The sequence below is a fragment of the Nansenia antarctica genome, assembly GCF_963989245.1.
Source record: "Nansenia antarctica genome assembly, chromosome: 5".
Taxonomy (NCBI): Eukaryota; Metazoa; Chordata; class Actinopteri; order Argentiniformes; family Microstomatidae; genus Nansenia; species Nansenia antarctica.
In genome coordinates, this window is record NC_137690.1 from 54,059,549 (window position 1) to 54,078,900 (window position 19,352).

Below are 19,352 nucleotides of genomic sequence, written 5' to 3' on the forward strand. Positions count from 1 at the left end.
GAGACTTTTGAATGAATGAATGAATGGACTTTATTGTCATTGCTACAGTACAGGTACCAAACAACGAAGTTTAGGAGGGGTGGCTCCCCTGGTGTTAGGAAAGGGAAAAAAAATAAAATCACAAGGGAAGGAGCTGGTTTACATAAATAAAGGCTATGTACACTATCCACTGTACTATACTGTACAGATAGACGACTAGGGTTGTCATATTGCACAATAGTATTATTTCACATTTATTTAAAGTGTCGCAGTTTGCAGGCTTGAAATGTACATGTTTGTGCCTTCATACTCAACTTCCCCAAAATGCATTGTGCGTCACTTCAGTCTCATCAAACAGCTGTTGTTTACATGGTCCGAGAGCCTGAAGACCGAAAGCCCGCAATAAACTACATTTTTTGCACAGATTTGAGTGTGCTGATGCTGCTTTCTTTGCACTCTATTTGATACTATTCAGCTGCAGCACCCCAGCTAAGTCTGATCATGGATGAGTGGTGGTATTTTCACTATATTGGGAATTAACATGGTGAAATGCATTCTATTAGATGTTTAAGTCATGATTATAAATATGCCATTTGACATGCATAAAATTATAGCTTTTAGCCCATTTAAAATCCCCGGTGCGAAATGCATTCTGGGATACTGAGCTGCATACTTCAGTGTCCAACAGTCGGCTGGTAATGGCATTCATATTGGCATACTTATTATGAATTTAGTAAGCAGTATGCAGTATATACTCATTGAGTATGCTAGTATGCCATTTCGAACACAGCCTACACTCACTGAGCACTATTATGAGCAGCTGTGGACCTTCTCATTCATTCAGGTGGTGTAATGGTGTGGGGCTAATCTCTTGGTTCTAGCAGCAAGGCCAGAGGTGGCTATGGTCAGGGGCGGGCTCAACCCAATTAAAAGAAGGTTTTCTTCCTGAATTGTTGATATTCCGAGGGCTTGTTTGAATGTTTAAGGTCATATTTGTATAACTGTGTCCATACATGTATTAGTCACTGCCCCCCCAATCCCCCATCATCATTGTCAGCCTTACTACCACCACCACCACCACCCCGTCAGCCTACCGCTAACGCTTTCTCTTCAGAGTTGACCCAACAGCCCCTCAAAAACATGCGTGATTTACAAGGGTTTAAGTCATTACAGAAAGAGTCATGGTCATTTGGTACAGATATGATGTTTCATTGGCACAAATGGGCAGTAGCATGGATGACCAGAGAATGAGTAATTGGCATCTTCACAAACATACTGGACACTTTTTTTCTCCACTTCATAATTAGTTGTTTAAAAGAAAACAACACAAAATAATACTTGAAATGAAATGTGTCACAATAACACAGTTGATATAAGGGCACAGAACTAACAATCAAGACCATGATCATAGGAAGATAATTGTCCAGTCACTCACACAATGCTGGTTTATTTGTTTGGCCATATGACCAAAATCAAATGAGTGGAAGAGAACCCTTGCACACTGACCAGAATAAAGTAAATAAATCAAGTAAATCTGTGTGCAGATAAAGTCAAAAGAACAAAGAGGTGGTCCACATTCACTTTTGTTTGTTACAATAATAAATACCAAACAAAAGTGCAATTTCTTACATTTTTCATTTAAATAATAGCTCATATGATTTGATATGTTCATTTGAGAAGGGACAGTGTAAACTCCATGTATTACAATGTATTACGAGAAAGCTTGTAAACAAGCCAGAGTATAGCCAAGGCTAGTTTCCATCTGTTGTCTCTTAGAGGATGTTACCTGGAAACATAAAATATCTAAAAACATACAAACATTAGATTAAGACAGCAATTACAGTAGTACTAATAATAGCAAATGAATCTGAAAATATGATACTAGCAATAGCAAAAAATAAATACGGGCCATGTTACATATAGAAGGAAAATACATGTATGCAACAAATCACAATAACGCTTTAATACATAATATATAATATTAATTAATGAATTCACTGCTATCCATGAAACATACTGATCAACTATTAATGTGTGCAGGTTTGGTTTGTCACCAGCCTTTAGTTGTGTTTTATAGTTGCTAAGCGTGGGGCATTCTCTGACTTCATGTGGCAAACTATTCCAAAAGTTGCCACCCTTTATTGATAAAACGGTCCGACCAAAGGTTGTGCGCCTGTAGGGGATCACGCAGTCCCCTCTAGCAGAGGCCCTGGTGGTACTGTTGGCTAACCGTCTAATTATGGTCATCTAATGGGGGTGGTGCTAGGCTGTACAGGACCTTAAATATGATACAAGCATTTTTAAAATGTATAGGTTCGTATGTAGGTTCGATAGGCGTAGGAACTTTTTTGCCAGGATATTACAGTGATGAAAGGTTTGAGTTTTTTTTGGTCTAATACTTTCAGGGCTTTCTTGTACAGAGACTCTGTGATTTTGATAGTTGTATCTCCGGCTAGAGACCAGCTAGACAATATTCTATACGTGAGAAAATCATCGACACCAGGAACAGCATAGCTGCATCCTCTGTCAGATAATTTCAGATGTGCCTGAAATTCTGAAGGTTACATTTTATTTTAAACTTTATTTATATAGAACTAACTAGCCTATATAACTTTATTTAGTTTGACATCTTTTTTATGTGACTCTTGAAGGTCACGGTGGAGTCAAGAGTGACCCCAAGGTATTTGAACTCGGTCACAATATCAAGTTCTTCACCACTGGAATGTGTTACATTTTGGGGATGTCTGCTGAACATCATACAGTGGGGTGCAAAAGTGTGGGCACCCCTAGTCAAAATGCCTTTTACAATTAATATCTAAGTGAAAAGAAGCAAACCTAACCTCTAAATGGTACAAAGTTAAACATGACATATTTCATCATATTTTAAAGCAAAACATTTTTAACTTTTTTAAGTTTCAAAATAAACAAATTTAAAAAAGGAAAAAGGTTTGGGAACCCCGTCAGCTAGTACCCCAGCTTGAACCCCGTCAGCTAGTACTCTGTAACTCCTCCTAGGGCAACTCAAACAGCCTGCAAACTTTTCCTGTAAGAGTTTTTAAATTCTTGTTTTTTATTTTATTCCCATTCTTCCTAGCAGAACACCTCTAGCTCAGAAATATTATTCGGCCTTCTTGCATGCACGGCATGTTTGAGATCTCTCCACAGATTTTCAATAATATTCAAGTCTGGGGACTGTGATCGCCATTCCAAAACCTTCATCTGTCTTTCCTAAATCATGGTTGATTTTGAGGTATGCTTCGGGTCATTGTCTTGCTGGAATACCCGACCTCTCTTCAACTTACATTTCTGGACTGACCTTCTAACATTAGCCTCTAGAATGTCTTTGGTGAAATCCATTCTTCCTTCCACACGGACAATATTGCCTGTGCCCCCAGCTGCTACACAACTCTAAAGCATAATGGATCCACCACCATGCTTAACAGTTGGCAAGGTGTTCTTCTCTACAATGCTTCACCCTTTTTTCTCCAAACGGTACGTTCTTTGTTTGTGGCCAAAAGGTTTTGTCAGTCCAAAGCACATAGGCTTCAGGTTTCTCAAGGTTTTCTTTTGCATACTTCAGACGCTTAATTTTGTGTTGAGGTCGTAGGAAAGGCTTCTTTCTGGCAACTCTGCCATGTAGGTCTTTGTTGTTTAAGGTACGCTGTATTGTTATCCTGTGAACAACTAGACCGGTGTCTGCTACTCTTTTGCAGTGATGTGTAGGTTTTTCTGAGCATTTCTCACAGATCTTGGGCCATTCTTTCTGAAAATGTTCTTGGTCTTCCAGATCTTGCCTTGACTTCAATTGTTCCATTTATTTTCCATTTTCTGATGATGTTTCTGACAGTGGAAATGGGTAGTTTGAAACGTTGCAAGATTTTTTGTAGCCTTCTCCTTGATGGTGGAAGTGAACTATCTTGATTCTGACATCCTTGGACAACTGTTTAGAGGAACCCATGGTTTTTAACACCAGACATAAGAGCCACCGCAGTCAGATACTTTACAAGGCATGGAGTTACCTCAGAATATATAGTTCAACCCTGGAATTATATTCACCTGACTCCTAAGCCCTAACGAGTAAATCACATTGGTCCGGGCCTCAACTTCTCAAAAGATAACAAAGAATAATCCAAAAGGGTTCCCACACTTTTGCACAGGTCCCTTTTCCTTTTTTATCATTTAAAATAAAAAGAAACCTTGCTTTAAAATGTGCAGAAAGGTGTTTAACATGTTTAACTTAACTTGTAGAATTTAGTGTTCAGGTTTGCTTTCAATCACTTGGAGGTTAATTGTAACAGACATTTAAACCAGGGTGCCCAAATCGTTGCACCCCACTGTACAAACATTTTTTGGGCATACAATAGGAGGCCTATTTTTTGGGCCTCAGTGAAGATCACTGCATTATCTGCATACATCTGGGTGTAGATGTTCTGACAGATGTTGGGAAGACTGTTGATAAACAGGGAGAATAGAATTGGTCCAAGGATGCTGATGCTTTTATCCAAAGCGACTTATGATAAGTATACATCATAGAAAAACCTACATGTATACAATTGAAGATGTTAGAAATTCAGTATAATATAATATAAATAACATGTTCATTGTGGTCCCCTTAAAGCAAGTTGGCAATGAAATCAATTACACTAAGGGCTGGTTTCAGACAAGGCTTAAGCCTAATCCTAGACTAAAAACAACATCTTCAATGGAGATTTTAACTTGAAAGTGTGATTTAGTCCAGGACTAGGCTTGAGCCTTGTCTGTGAAACCAGCCCAAAGTGAATAAAATAACAACGTCTGTTACATTTTATCGGCAGGATGAATCGCTCAGGAGGGCACACAACTTTGTAACCTTCTATTTGAAATTGTATTGAAATGGAATAGGGTTCCTGAATTTCAGAATTTTCATATTCTAGTTGAAGAATTTGTTTCCCGTTTTCATATTTTCATTCTCCTGTTTCCGCCTGAGTGCAACCCTGTACTTACGCTGAACATGAGTCAAACTGACAGACCTAGTAGTGCAGTAAACTATGACATGTTGGTCTATTCCAGAGCTTGTGCCAAAACAAGTGTGGATATGATGGGAAGCAGTGTGAGTGTGTGTCTGGTGTGGTCTGGACCATTCCCACTGGAGGCTGGAAGTAAGAACACAACAACCACAATGTTACAAGCAGTAACAGTAAAGCAGTGATAGTGTAGTATACTATACTCCCACCAGCACCACGGCTGTGATACTGGCCATTCAAGGACATTCTAACACACTGCCAGACACCAATGATGATTCTTAGTAAGAGCCTTTAATCTGTGCAAATGACTGAATTAAATCTGAATTTCAACTTAATCTTTTAAACTATTAATAGAGTAACTAATAGTTTGTGTGGGTGTGTGTACTAGATGTGTGCATCAGGTGGTGTGCACCTTCTCAGAACAGTCAGTTCCTCATGAACAGTAAGTGAAAGCGTCACTGCAGTTTTACCTCAGTTGAAACTGACCGTCACACAGAGAAGACATGTTGCTTTATCTCTCCTTTCTGCTCTTTGGGTCTCTCTGCAAAGCCCACGGTAAGAATAGTTGTTGTTTATTTACAGGTATGTATTGTCTCAAAAGGTCTTTCTTGTTGAAGAGGTTCTGACTCCAGCAGTTGAAGGTCACTACCGTGATATTATTACCAAATTAATGTTTCTATCTATATAATATTGTATATAAAGATAACAAAGTTGTCTGGCTGTTTTCAGACTATGAGATGATGATAGTGAGTTTTTATTTGTCTTATGACAGGGGTAACCAACCAGGATGTATTTGAGAAGCAAACAGCTGTTCTGAGGTGTGATGGTGCTGTTGAGGGGGACAAGGTCACATGGAGCAGATTTGATTTCAGTAGCAGAGAGACAGTAGACATTCTCACTGTTCAAGATGGCAAAAAGAAAATAATCATTCCTGACCCACAAAGACGTTACGGTTCAACGGCTGACAACTCACTGACCATAAGAGGAGTGACATTCTTAGATGGTGGGCACTACGAATGCAACAGGAGACCAACGTTTCTGATAGTCAAGACACGTCCTGCTAAAGAGATCCCAGTCCAGACCACCAGAGAGAGAGGACCACCACCAGGAAGTGATGAAGGAGAGAGTGAGAGAGACAAGCCTACAGCCTCACCCCAGCACCCCAGAGAGAGAGGACCAACCACACCAGGAAGTGATGAAGGACATAAGGAGGGCGACTCTACAACATCCGCGGCCAAACCAGCTCCAACCAGGAAGAGAGGAGGGAGGCAGAAGAAAAGTACCACTACTAAATCTGTCCCCAACAGAAATAAGGGACAGAATGAAGACAACTCCAAACTCAAGAAGACGGACAGAACCACGAGAGTTCCCGCTGGAACAGGAAATGAAAGAGAGAGAAAAGAGACAGGAAGTCACTCAGACCACTGGAATGTGCGTGTTGGTGTAGTGAGTGGTTTTGGGGTTGTTGTGTTGGTGTAGTGAGTGGTTTAGGGGTTGTTGTGTTGGTGTAGTGAGTGGTTTAGGGGTTGTTGTGTTGGTCATCATCTGCACAGTGAGACTTTGGTCCCAGAGAAGACGTGCAGCTATAGCCCCAACCACCACTGTAGACCCTGGGGGTCACAACCACCACTGTAGACCCTGGGGGTCACAACCACCACTGTAGACCCTGGGGGTCACAACCACCACTGTAGACCCTGGGGGTCACAACCACCACTGTAGACCCTGGGGGTCACAACCACCACTGTAGACCCTGAGGTCACAAAGCTTGAACAGTCTAAAGTAGTGGTCACCAACCCGTCGATCGCGATCGACTGGTAGATCTTTGAGACTTTCCCTGTAGATCAGGGGTGGCCAACCCGCGGCGGCTCTTTGGCTGTCTGTGTGCGGCTCTTCAATCCATTCATTAAAAGTGTTGGTGTAGCGCTCTCTCTGACAGGCCGCGTTCGTAAATTCGCCGGAGCGCACACTGGGTTTAACGTCATAATGGAACCAAGTAATTTGATTGGACAAGAGACGTGGAGGCACCAACGTTCTCAGAGCGAATTTACGAACGCGGCCTCTGTCTTGCTGCACGCTGCTGTAACCCGATAGTTTTTTTTCAAGGATCATCTCGAGTCACTAACAGTGTTGCCAGATTGGATAGATTTCTCAGCCCAACCAGAGTCTAAAAACCCACCCAGAGTGATCATAAGTAGCTCGATTGGGCTGGAATCGGCCACTTTCTGATGAGTCAACAGCACTAACCCCTAACAGCACTAACAGTGCGACATGTAGATAGCATATATTTAGAATATGTAAAATGCAAACACCAGAAATGCAAGAAAGTTTATGAGGTATACCAAATGGAATCAATAACAAGTGTTACAACCCTTCTGTCTAGAGTAAAATAAGGGCCTAACAGGGTAGAGTGCAGAATGTACAGGTGTGTTGCAACACAAATGCCCAAAAAAGTGTACAAGGGATCAAATCAATTCAAGTTTTATTTGTATAGCGCATCTCACAAGATGCGACTCAATGCGCTTCAATCAAGACATCATTGCTGTTTGCACTTTATCGCAAGTGCTCTTTCAACATTGTCTCTATGGTCTTTCAGCTTCCTTTTCTGTTCTTTGCTCAAATTTTCGACAATAATATGTAATATATAATAATTATATTATAATGGTGAGACAGCTGCTTCTCACTGTTGAGACAAAATGTTATAAAGAAGTGATTAATAAATAATTTAAGAAACCACATTCATCAGTGGTTGCAAACTGTCATGGAAATTGTATTAGCACTCTCCTCATGTTTCCAGCTTACCTCAAGTCATACTGTGGTCCACATGTATACATTTCCATGGCTTTCTCATTGGAAACACAGTTTACAGCTGCAATGGCGTGGACTGTTGCCTGTGTCATGAACAGTGTTGCCACAGTTACTTTGAAAAAGTATTCTGATTACTGATTACTCCTTTAAAAAGTAATCTAGTTACTTTACTGATTACTTGATTTTAAAAGTAACTAAGTTAGATTACTAGTTACTTTTTTAGTTACTATTGGCAGCTGCCGAGGCACCCGACCCCCCCCCCCCCCCCCCCGCAACATAAAAATGAAAACTGGTTTTGCCAAAACTCACTTTATTTTAACAGTAACTTAAATTACATAATTAAACTTTAAACAATAACTTAAAACAACAAAATAAAGAGTCTTTCTTTGCCTCACCCAACATAAATACTTGTTTTTAAACAATAAAATAAATTTACAGTAACTAGCAAGGAGTGGTTTCACAAAACCTAAAACCTACCCTGACCATTCAGGCTTTTACCACAGGACAATATTTTCTTGCCAGCACAGAGTGTACAACGAACATTTATGTTCTTGTCATCCTTTGCTGACACAAACTCAAAATAATCCTTATATTTCCAGCTATTTAACGCATATCTCTGTTCTCGCTCCATTCTTCTGTTTACACTGTGCAATCAGCGTGGTGATACATGTGAGCGATTCTGCTGCAACCTCGTGTTGAAAACGTGAGCACTGACGTCACTCCCCAAGACACGAGAAAAGCAAACAAATTTTTGTTTACTATCGAACATTACAAAGAAATACTGCATTTAGCCTAAGTTATGAGGTAGTAACGCAATAGTAACGCACAGTCACTTGAATAAGTAACTTTAATCCGATTACTGATTTGGAAATAGTATCGCGTTAGAATACTCGTTACTGAAAAAAGTATTCAGATTAGAGTAACGCGTTACTTAGTAACGCGTTACCGGCATCACTGGTCATGAAGTGATTAAAGCCACACGTTTACCAGTTATAGTAAAATGTAGACATCTAAGAAGGTTGTGCCATGTTGCAGGTGACAACTAAGCAAGACCTGATATGAGCAAATGGCATTATAAGATCCTACTGGATATTGACCATGAGTTAAAGTGTGACATATGTTATAATATGAAATATGTAGTCTATAAATAAATAAAAAGTGTCAGTGAATTGTCACCTCTGGCAGAAGCACATCAATGACGAATGCCACCGGATCAGCCAATGTTGTCTGTGTTTTTTTTACCACTCCTGAGAGGAAGTTAACTAGTCTGTCCATTTGGTCATCATCGTCAAAGAAGATGACGCCTGTGGCCTTCTTTTTTGCCCAAAGAGACTTGACTTGTCCTGCCATGATTGCCTGCAAATATATAGTTTGTTGGGAGGATGCTCTATGTAAATGTACAATCACTACACAAATATAAAACATTTCACTTTCATTATTTATATTATGCTTAAATGTGTCACTTTACTTAGACATTTCAGTTGCAAACTCACTTCAAGATGTTGCAGTAAGCCTTTGTCCTGAGTGATGAAATCCACTAACAAGTCATTGGTCACTCTTCGTTGGTGTTGGGCTTGTTGAGCCCTTTCCTAAAATGTAATAATACAGTGCTTAACCATGTTACAATGAAAAGGTGCAGTTAAGTACTGAATGAGTCACTTTCTTTCCTTGATCATTTGCACTTCCTTACTTACCTCAAGTGTCTTGATAGAAAGTGTGGTTTCACTATCCAGGCTTCTGACATCTTTGTCCATGGTAACATCACTTTCCTAAATGGATACACACATAAGCATGACTATGTGTACAGCTGTGAATGGTGGATAGTATGTTTGTATGCAATAAACTTCATTCACACTAACCAATTCTTTAGGAGGAAAGCTGTAAGGCCTCTTGAAGTACGCATGGTCCTCGTCAGTGTCCAGTGGCATCTGTACAGAGTCCACCATTATTGCCAGTATGTTTTACATGAAAGGGTTAACTGAATGAATGAATGAATGAATGGTCTTTATTGTCATTGCTACAGTACAACTACTTCAAAAAGAGATCCAGGCTGGATTCAGAATGACACAGTACCACTAAACATATTGCATGTGCCATAAAGTTGCATGGAGTATGTGTTTTAGGAGCAGTAGCCCATTCAGAAACAGGCACACGGTCATAGATACTTAGTGAGAGATGCACTGACCATGGTGTTGCTTGCATGCCTCCTTTTAAGACTTGAATAGGTCCTGAATACAGGTGGGACACTGTCGTGAAGGGTCGCTCTGCCTTCCTCACTAAAGTGAGCAAACTTCCTTCCAAATCTGAAATTAACACACATTCTCTTCACCGGAAGGTTGAATTGTAGGGCCAGGTGTTACCCCAAAGTCCTCTTGATAATAAATGTACAAATACAATTGTTATTTTTGTAGCACTGCAGCATACCCTTCCAGCCCAAGGTTTTCCACCAGGACAATACACCACCACCTTCTCAGGAGAGACATGTCATCCTAAAGAAAGAGCAGTTACTCAATTTGCATTCAAAGTATTATAGCATATTGATATAATGGGTTCTTGTTTTCTTAATACTCACAATGCTGAAGTCAAAGGTAGCCTCCATGGCGAAATACCAGGCATACTGTAATGAGAAAAGACACAAAGACAAGATTACCATGTGACAGCTTATAACTCAGTGAGAAGGTAGTCACACACATCCAATGAAATGTACATGGCTGATAACTCCATAGGAAAGTGATATGAGAGGTCTGCACACATGAATGTTCCTTAATACCTTTTATTGCACACCTTTTTATTTGCAAATGCACAAACAGAATGTTGGTCAGGTCTAAGTGGTGGTCAGTCATTGTTACATACATTTACACATTTTTTGATGGTTTTAAGGAACAATCAAGTGTGCCATATCACTTGGTGGCATTACCATAACTCACCATTATCATGAAGACACCACAGTCATTGCCACTGGTCTGCCTCGGAAGCCCCTGTACGAAGAAAAGTTACAGTTAGAGAATAGTAGGTAATTATGACTATAGCTATAATATGATAGTAACATTCAAACAATACCTCCAAATCCAGACCAGTCTTCTCTGTCCAGGATCCCGCAACAATTTTCTCAGCAACACCCCTGGGCAACCAAGAATAAAACTAAGTCAAACAAAGAAGTACACACCTCCTACAGGAGAGAAAAAAGGAACAACATTCGTACCACTGCTGCTTCAGAACCACTTCACACCATGCAAGTCGGTCGATCATGCTTATTTGCAAAAGGTCAATGAGGAGGATTTCTCTGTGTCTCTCTTTCCTTGTGTTGAAAATGTGTCTATTTAAGTCCACTCCAGCTTTCGGGAAGCCAATCCTTTCTGAATGTTGGACAAACAATCAGTACATAATGCATGCATTGCCACAATGCCTCCTGATTGAACACAAGTCTTTAGAAATGGCAGTAACATTAGACAGGTCAGGGGACCGCCAGGACACACATCAAAGGCAGGTCAGGGGACCGCCAGGACAAACATCATAGGCAGGTCAGGGGACCGCCAGGACAAAGTTCATAGGCAGGTCAGGGGAACGTGACTGCCAGAGCAAAAAATATTTGGGGCAACCTTAATAGTGTTCTGTAGGCTTCAGAGGTGAATTCCCTTGGAGTTTTGAAATACTGCGAATCTAGAAAGAAAATTTATTTCTGGTGTGGCCTCATTACCTACAGCAGTGTTTCCTCTACATGCATTTCATCGTGGCGGTCCGCCACGATGGAATTTCCTCCGCCACCATTCAGATTTCTCAACCCCAAAAAAAAAAAAAATTTAGGCCGCTTTTCAGACCTTCACAGCGCTAGACACACCCACAAGCGCTGAAACTGGACCAGTCCGTGTGTGTCGCGAGTATTGAACTTGAGGCTGCGTTCGTAAATTCGCTCTGAGAGCCCCGGAGCGCACACTGGGTTCAACGTCATAAAGGGACCAAGTCATTTGATTGGACAAGAGGCATTCCGTGAGTGCTGATCAGATTTCCAGAGCGTATTTACGAACGCGCCCTGGCTGTCACCCGAACACCGCGAGCTAGCGTAGTGTAGTGTAGTATAGGATGCGTAGTGTAGTGTAGTGTAGGATGGAGAGAGAGAGGAGAAGCCTCTCTATGTGTTACCTATGTCCAGTGTACTAGAACCACTCTAACAGGAGTGTTTGTCCGTGAATAACACCGGCTATGCCCGGGGTAGAAACACAAGACTATAGCTGGATAAGGTCTACAGGTCTACACGGTCATTTTAAGCCGTCGACCAGCCCTCTACGACCACGGGAAGTCATGTTAAAAGTGAAGATACTTCTGTTAAACTAAGCTAAGCTAAACATCGCTAATCGCTAACTCCCTCCTGGGCTTAAAGTGACAAGTAATAACGTTGTGAAAAAAAACGTCAGATCAGTGTTTTTGTTTTTATTGACAACGGAATTACATGCTGGAAAAACATGCAGACACAGACAATAAGAGACACACGGGAGAAGTACAGGAAAACATTTTATTTTTTTGGGCCATCCTCGAGTTTTGGCTGAAATTACGTCGTTGTTTTGAGCGCGCGTGCGCGTTTCATGCGCGTGCACGCGAAAAAATCGCGGGCGCGCGCGGCCAGCACTACCCGCCACCATTGTAAAAATTCCTGGAGGAAACACTGCTACAGGGAATAACGCATTCTGGACAATAAGCAAAAAGGACACTGGGGGTACACAAACTCACAAGCAAATGGCATATGAAGGTTAAAGCAAAGTGGCCTGGAACCCACAGTGGAAGGATAAGGGCATCCTTCTGATCAGCATGTTCCTGTTCAAAACCATGTACTGCATTTATCATTTTTATCCAACACTTAACTGGGGTGTGCATGATTATGAATTACATGATAATTTGATGAAGTCCTTTCTCATACATGTAGTGTTTTTTTTTTGGGCTTAGTGTTAGGAAACCATTTAATTTACCTTGATGAAATCAAGTAAAAAAAAAAATAATATTTAGGACCAACACAGCTAATGTGCTGATGTCCCATGAAGGGCATGCCAATTGTAATGCTGGATACAATGTTGTCTACATAACTGTTTATCTTATTCAAATACCGGCTCAATCATTTGACTTACTGGGAAATGGCTCATGGGATCACAGTTGTGGGGCTGGCCCACGTTGCGGTTACATGAAGGTCAGCAATGAAAACCTCCTTTCCCTGTAGAATTCAAGTGCATCTAAAATTAGTCAATGCTAGAAAATGGTACGTAAAACATATGGTTGAGTTCCAGCTATTTATTAAAATCACAACAAGGCATATAAGCCACAACATTACCGTTTCATCCAGTCACTTCAACAATCAACTATCCTTAGTATAAACATTTCTTGCATAAATGATTTGAAAAAAACATACCTTCATAGTAGCCATTTGGTGAATCAGCCTGAGGCAAGCGTTTCCTGCTAAAATAACACAAATTCTGTCTGTGACCAAATATATATATGGGCCTAACTGTAGAATCCATTGCTGGAAATGTGTTTATTTGGTTTCCCCCGTCGTAAGGCGATGACGTAGTCTATGCAAATATGCAGGCGCAATATGCAAATATGCAGGCGCGGTATGATGACGCGCTCCAACCACTCCAACCAAATATGGTCCATCAAGCGTCCGGGTGATAGGCGTGATGTCCGCAGCTGGATATACTTGGAATGATTGACACACAGGTCAGAGGTGCTCGTATGACGTACGAAGCTTCGTTCGAGTAATCACGTGGTTTTTGCCAAATCGACGAGAAGGGTCCAGCTGCAGACATCAAATCCATGTGATGTACCATTTGGTTGGAGCGCGTCATCGTAATCGCGTCGGTAAGTAACCGCGAGAAACCGCGAGATTTTGAAGGATCTTAAATGGATTTTAAAAACACGGCGACATTTTATTCATAGCTTTCATGTGACGTCACAGCATAGTGGAAACGCCCACCTGACGGGCAAAAGGCACTTTTTGCGGGCAAAACCCACGGGCAAAACCCACTTTTTGCGGGTTAATAACTTTGATTTCCCGTGGGTTAGGAAAATAATTCCAACGTGTCCGGATAGAGTAGAAGACAGGGAATCCAACACTATTTGAATGGAGTCGATCCTCCACTCCTATCACCGTGGACACAGCAAGGAGCGAATTCCCGGATATAAATATTCCCTCGCCTCGCTGACAGCGGGAGTTGGGAGTTTCGTCCAGCAGCCGGTGAACGCCCGGTTGATCGAGTTTCATATTTAAAGTATATCTTCTCGGGATGTCAGCGCGGTGGTTAAGGGCTCAAAATGACCGTATACTGATGGTGAATTTAGCAATAATAGTCTTATGTTTGTACCACCTCCATAACCGGTGTTATTCACGGGAAAAGCCGGTCAAGGAGGCACCCTTTGCAGGTCAATAACTTTGATTCTCCGGGGGTTAGGAAAATAATTCCAACGTGTCCGGATAGAGTAGAAGACAGGGAATCCAACACTATTTGAATGGTGTCGATCCTCCACTCCTATCACCGTGGACACAGCAAGGAGCGAATTCCCGGATATAAATATTCCCTCGCCTCGCTGACAGCGGGAGTTGGGAGTTTCGTCCAGCAGCCGGTGAACGCCCGGTTGATCGAGTTTCATATTAAAAGTATATCTTCTCGGGGTGTCAGCGCGGTGGTTAAGGGCTCAAAATGACCGTATACTGATGGTGAATTTAGCAATAATAGTCTTATGTTTGTACCACCTCCATAACCGGTGTTATTCACGGGAAAAGCCGGTCAAGGAGGCACCCTTTGCAGGTCAATAACTTTGATTCTCCGGGGGTTAGGAAAATAATTCCAACGTGTCCGGATAGAGTAGAATACAGGGAATCCAACACTATTTGAATGGTGTCAATCCTCCACTCCTATCACCGTCGTGTATCTTGATAGTTCTTCATGGGTGAGGTGGTCTAAATAGTAGGCAGCCATGTTGAGCGATGTTGCTATGATACTTTTTGCCCGTCAGGTTGGTGGTTGCTAGGGAAGAAACCACGTGACTGAAAGCTATGAATTGGACATTTAACGAACAATAATTTGAACACGCAATTGATAAGAAGAAGAAGAAGAAGAAGAAGAAGAATTACAAATACAATGGCAAATGCAGCTCAGGTGAGAATTTCGAAATATTATTAATGAACATGTTATAGTTTTCAGATGTGTATTTATTATTTAGGTTGTTGCATGTGTTACGCGGCTGTTTCGCACGTAGTTTTGTTCATCTGGCTTGGCTAACTGGGTAATCCTATGTGGTTTAGCGTTATCAGAGATATTAGAGAGATATTAGATTAGATTCAACTTTATTGTCATTGCTGAGTACAAGTACCAACAACAAAATGCAGTTATGCATATAACCAGAAGTGCAAATAGTGACAAAACAAAGATAATGATGTACAGCTGGCAGGGCTAAAAAACGCTGCGTTGTCTTCAACCACTTAATGTAATTTAAAAGTTCACAATAGATACATTCTCAGATGTCTACCGATTACTTATCCCCCTATTTTTATTGCTTATTTTCTTGTTTTTGAGAGCTGACTTTTTGCAGGCGCCGAGCTGTGGTCCCGAGCAGAGGGATGACTGGCCACCAACGGAGCTGTCCGTGTCTGACCACTGGGGGTTGGACACAACACTGAACACTACACTGGACACTGGACACAACACTGAACACTACACTGGACACAACACTGAACACTACACTACACTGGACACTGGACACAACACTGAACACTACACTACACTGGACACAACACTGAACACTACACTACACTGGACACAACACTGAACACTACACTACACTGGGCACTGGACACAACACTGAACACTACACTGGACACAACACTGAACACTACACTGGACACTGGACACAACACTGAACACTACACTACACTGGACACAACACTGAACACTACACTGGACACTGGACACAACACTGAACACTACACTACACTGGACACAACACTGAACACTACACTGGACACTGGACACAACACTGAACACTACACTGGACACTGGACACAACACTGAACACTACACTACACTGGACACTGGACACAACACTACACTGGACACTGGACACAACACTGAACACTACACTACACTGGACACTGGACACAACACTGAACACTACACTACACTGGACACAACACTGAACACTACACTGGACACTGGACACAACACTGAACACTACACTACACTGGACACGGGACACAACACTGAACACTACACTACACTGGACACAACACTGAACACTACACTACACTGGACACAACACTGAACACTACACTGGACACTGGACACAACACTGAACACTACACTACACTGGACACTGGACACAACACTGAACACTACACTGGACACTGGACACAACACTGAACACTACTGGACACAACACTGAACACTTCACTGGACACTGGACACAACACTGAACACTACACTACACTGGACACTGGACACAACACTGAACACTACACTGGACACTGGACACAACACTGAACACTACACTGGACACTGAACATCTGTCATTACGTGAAGCGCATTGAGTCGCATCTTGTAAGAAATGCGCTATACAAATAAAACTTGAATTGATTTGATCCCTTGTACACTTTTTTGGGCATTTGTGTTGCAACACACCTGTACATTGTGCACTCTACCCTAGGCCCTTATTTTACTCTAGACAGAAGGGTCGTAACACTTGTTATTAATTCCATTTGGTATACCTCAAACTTTCTTGCATTTCTGGTGTTTGCATTTTACATATTCTAAATATATGCTATCTACATGTCGCACTGGATGGGGTTAGTGCTGTTGACTCATCAGAAAGTAAAGACTAATTCACAGAGTGTATGAAGATTCCAGTAAGGGTTTTGTGAAGGAGCCCTAGTGCTGTTGACTCATCAGAAATAGAATGTTTTATTTAGCTCATCAGTGGGCACTCAGCACCATGGACACCTCCAGCCCAGCACCTTGCACCACGGTTCCTGCCCTGCTCCATGGATTACAACGATGATCGCCTGACCCTTGCCTGACTCCACCAAGTCCTTTGCCTGACCCCTCAAACCTGTTTGACCTAATAAAGTCCCACACCTGGGGTCATTTACATTATTTTATTTATATACAGTTAGGTCTGGAAGTATTTGGACAGTGACACAATTTCCATAATTTTGTCTCTGTATGCCACCCAAAGGATTTGAAATGAAACAATCAAGATGTAATTGAAGTGCATACTTTCAGCTTTAATATAATTCAAGGGGTTGAACAAAAATATTGTATGAAACATTTAGGAATTGCAACCATTTTTATACACAGTCTCCTATTTTCAGGAGCTCAAAAGTAATTGGACAAATTAACAATCATACAGTACAGGCCAAAAGTTTGGACACACCTTCTCATTCAATGCGTTTCCTTTATTTTCATGACTATTTGGTACATTGTAGATTCTCACTGAAGGCATCAAAACTATGAATGAACACATAGGAATTATGTATTTAACAATAAAGTGTGAAATAACTCTGAAAAATATGTCTTATATTTTACATTCCTCAAAGTAGCCACCCTTTGCTTTTTTGTTGTTAATAAAATATATAATAATAATATTTAATATAATATGTGTTAATAATAATATGTTATTATATATATATTTAATATTATTATTATATATTTTATTAACAACAACAATATATTTTATTAACAAAAAAGCAAAGGGTGGCTACTTTGAGGAATCTAAAATATAAGACATATTTAGAGTTATTTCACACTTTTTTGTTAAGTACATCATTCCACATGTGTTCATTCATAGTTTTGATGCCTTCAGTGAGAATCTACAATGTAAATAGTCATGAAAATAAAGGAAACACATTGAATGAGAAGGTGTGTCCAAACTTTTGGCCTGTACTGTAAGTAAAATGTTCATTTTTAATACTTAGTCGAGAATCCTTTGCAGGCAATGACTGCCTGAAGTCTGGAACACATGGACATCACCAAATGCTGGGTTTCCTCCTTTGTGATGCTTTGTCAGGCAGCAGCAGTCTTCAGTTGTTGTTTGTTCGTGGGTCTTTCTGCCTTTAGTTTTGTCTTCAGCAAGTGAAATGCATGCTTGATTGGGTTGAGATCAGGTGATTGACTCTGGCCATTGCAGAATATTCCACTTCTTTGCCTTAAAAAAGTCCTGGGTTGCTTACACACTATATTTTGGGTCATTGTCCATCTGTATTGTGAAGCACCATCCAATCAACTTTGCTGAATTTGTCTGAATCTGAGCAGACAGAATATCCCTAAACACTTCAGAATTCATCTGTCTGCTTCTGTCTTCACATCATCAATAAACACTAGTGACCCAGTGCCATTGGAAGCCATGCATGCCCATGTCATCACACTCACCAGTGCATTCTTTTTTTTCTCAGAATGTACCAAACAGTTAATTTGGCCAGTATTAATGTTCCCACTATCTCTCTGATGGATTTTTGTTTTGTTTTTACAGCCTAAGGATGGCCTGTTTCAGTTGCATTGAGAGCTCTGTTGACTGCATGTTGTGCGTATACAGCAACAGCCTCCAAATGCAAATGCCACACTTGGAATCAACTCAGACCTTTTACCTGCTTAATTGATAAAGAAATAATGAAGGAATAAATAGCCCACACTGGCCCATGAAACAGCTTTTGAGTCAATTGTCTAATTACTTTTGGTTATTATATATAAGAGCTATAATTCATAAACCCTTCCTTCAATTTGGATGTGAATACCCATCGGGGGTAGTGGTGGTAGTGGTGGTCCAGTAGTGGATAGTGAGTTGGACTTGTGATCGGAAGGTTGTGAGTTCAAATCCCGCCTGAAGCCACACCACTACTAGTGTGCCCTTGAGTAAGGCACTTAGCCCTCAGTTACTCCAGGGGGAATGTCCCTGTAATTCGTAATTGTAAGTCGCTTTGGATAAAAGCGTCTGCTAAATGGCAAAATTAAAAATTAAAATTACCCTTAACCTAAAGCTGAGAGTCTGCACTTTAAAGTTTAAGCCCAGTAAATTCTATTGGAAATCTCATATAAGATACGTTAGATCCAAAGTATCAAGGAGTATTGCAGTATTGTGCAGGGCAAAACATATTCTGGAACAGAGGATGTTGTATACTCTATATTGTTGTCTTGTCTTACCCTATTTGAGTTACTGTGTGGAGATATGGGGAAATGAATATAAAAGCACTTTAAACCCATTGATTACACTACAGAAAAAAGCTATGAGGATTGTACATAAGGTCGGATATCGTGATCACACTAATAACTTGTTCCTAATGTCAAAAATATGAAGAAAATATGAAGGAAAGCAGAAATATTGCTCTATTTAAAAAAAGGTTTAAATTATTTTTAATGAAAAAGTATTAGAACGGATGATACTGAAATATATGTATTAATTAATTGGATTATATAATGTAAGCATAATTGTTAAGTATAAACAGGGGTAGGACAGGCTTCTTCCTACTCCTTTTCGAACAATTGATAGGACTGTACTCTACATATTAGTTATTAGTTATTTATTATTTTTATT